Here is a 2500-nt window from a genome sequence, read left to right as displayed (position 1 = left end):
ACGAGTGCGAAAGCAAACGTGTTTTCCCATTCGCATCCCGCTCCCGGTGTTTCTTCGTCTCTTTACCTCGTTGTTCTCTCCGAACCGTCCCGCGGATGTGGACCCTCTCTTGAGAAAGAGAGAGGGCCCGGGTAACCTAGGACGCGACACGTATCCCGCGTCGATGTGCGGCCGTAGGGTACGTATTCCTGCCGTGTGAACAACAACTGTGGACCGGCTGTTAACAGCTTCGACTTTCGTGAGTCTGACTCCCAAGAATAATGAATTTGTGTGTGAATTTAACGGGATGAGAAAGACCGATCGAAGCCGGCTGCGAAGTCCGTTCTCATCGGCTATCCAAATCAGGAGGGGAATACGTACGTGCAGGGCGCTGCGACAATAAAATGGGGGGTGTCGTTTCAGAGGAGAACACCGTGGATGTACGTGGTTCACTTGATCGGGGTATCCCCGTCGGCTCCAATCGTACTCTCCAGGTTGTGATCCTAGGTTTTTAAATGTACTCTACGCCTGGCCGTTACGGGAACCGTTCGCAATTGCGTGGCGGTCTCCGTGCGGAACCGCATCCCAGAGACCCCTGTGTCGTCACTTTCGTTCGTTCGTATCTTACGTTCGGACGAAGTGTCGCGACGCCCGAACCTCCATCGACCGTGTGCTAGTTGGAGGCGCGGGTCTCGGATTCTTCCGAACCCGAGAACTATATACGAGTATGATATATATATATATACATGAACACAGAATATTAAAATACAACCCTGAACGGTGGATCACTTGGCTCGTGGGTCGATGAAGAACGCAGCTAATTGCGCGTCAACGTGTGAACTGCAGGACACATGAACATCGACATTTCGAACGCACATTGCGGTCCACGGATACAATTCCTGGACCACGCCTGGCTGAGGGTCGTTCACGTAACCTTAAGACTGCTTACGTTGGCATCTCGGTGTCACGTACGAGCGATTGTTGGACCGTTCGTCGGCGTTTGCCGCGGTCGCACGAAAACAAGCGAGAATACGCTCTAGACGTCATGGAGGGAAGAAGGTTGTGTGTACACGGCAGATGACTGGAGACATCGTCGTCATCGTCGTTGCTTTGTCGTTCCGGACTTGCGTGAGTGCTACTTTTCACACGGCGTCGTGAGTCGCTTAATTTGTCGACCGCCCGTGCGTGTATGTGCACCGCTCCGGACGCAAGCGCGCGGACGTACGATCATCGACCAGCCTCCGTGTCTCGCCAGATACCCTCGTGATTGTTAACAGACAGCGTTCGCTTTTCGTGCGAGTTTTCATCCGCGCTCCCGACGTAGTCTGAAATGATGCGTGTAAGAAAGAGGCGTGCGTAACCCGCAACGACACACAAGAGAGTTTGTCGTGAGACTACAGAGAAGGACAATGAAAGGGTGTGCGAGTGAGCATGAACACGAGATCGCGTATACCCCACCCGTGTAGTGTGGTGAAGAAATGTATGACGAGAAACAGAGCCCCAGGGATTCTAGAGGGATCGTCTTGTTGCAGGAACAACGCGAAAAGGAGGCACTCATTCGTCGAAACGATGAAGTTCCGGGATGCATCTTCCCCGGCCACGTTTCGGTCGAGTCGTTTGTGGCTCCGTGAATGTGTTGTGCTGTACTACAACTTGTTTCTGTATCCTGAATCCTCTTTGGCGAGGCTTACACAGCCGCCATATATATGACTCATCACATAGGGATGACTTCTCTCCTAGAAGGAGGAGGTGGAAAGGTAGCAGCGTCCGGTCGCCCCATGTCTTCGCGTTAGTCGATCGCCGAGAGAGACCGCGCGTCAAGTCCGGTCGTCCAGTCCACGAAAGCTATACAAAAAGCAAGCGGACGGGCGTTAAACCATACCGGCAGTCGCCTGGCGAGAGTCTCTCTCCTTTAGATCGAATTAAACGAGACGCGAAGATGCTTTGGTGTGGCGCATTAAGGACGATGTGACTTACTCTCCGCTGATCACTTCTGGCGAATGACGAGGAGCTTCCTTACCTTTGGAAACGCTGCTGTTGCGTTACGACAACATATTCCGAAGGCACACGGCGAAGTTGGGACGACGCATCGAACATGATCTCAAGTCTCTCTCTCATTTCCCATTTCTCGTAACATTCGTTCACACACTCTGCCTGGTCCGCTTCTCTCGGTTGTGTGCCCCCGTTGTACGAGGATTACGCCACAGCTTCTTTCGTCATTTTTACACATATATAAAATATATCACTCTACGTGTGTGATATATATTTAACACGTATACGACGACCTCAGAGTAGGCGAGATTACCCGCTGAATTTAAGCATATTACTAAGCGGAGGAAAAGAAACTAACAAGGATTTCCTTAGTAGCGGCGAGCGAACAGGAAAGAGCCCAGCACTGAATCCCGCGGTACTGCCGCAGGGAAATGTAGTGTTCGGGAGGATCCGTTTATCCCGTGACGTTGCATCGCGTCCAAGTCCATCTTGAATGGGGCCATTTACCCATAGAGGGTGCCAGGCCCGT

General features: G+C 52.2%; 1 non-coding gene and 1 pseudogene across 1 annotated transcript; both read left to right on the top strand.

The window, feature by feature from the left end:
• The first annotated feature begins 748 nt into the window (after window positions 1–748).
• LOC143187995 (5.8S ribosomal RNA) lies at window positions 749–903 on the top strand. The gene has a single exon (XR_013003420.1). It is a non-coding gene; the product is annotated as a 5.8S ribosomal RNA (ribosomal RNA).
• A 1357-nt stretch (window positions 904–2260) lies between these two features.
• LOC143187994 (large subunit ribosomal RNA) overlaps window positions 2261–2500 on the top strand; it is an 8461-nt pseudogene continuing 8221 nt past the window's right edge.

This window comes from Calliopsis andreniformis, unplaced genomic scaffold, assembly GCF_051401765.1.
Source record: "Calliopsis andreniformis isolate RMS-2024a unplaced genomic scaffold, iyCalAndr_principal scaffold0469, whole genome shotgun sequence".
In the NCBI taxonomy this organism is placed as follows: domain Eukaryota; kingdom Metazoa; phylum Arthropoda; class Insecta; order Hymenoptera; family Andrenidae; genus Calliopsis; species Calliopsis andreniformis.
The sequence above is the reverse complement of the archived record's forward strand: the minus strand, read 5'-3'. Positions and strand labels throughout refer to the sequence as shown.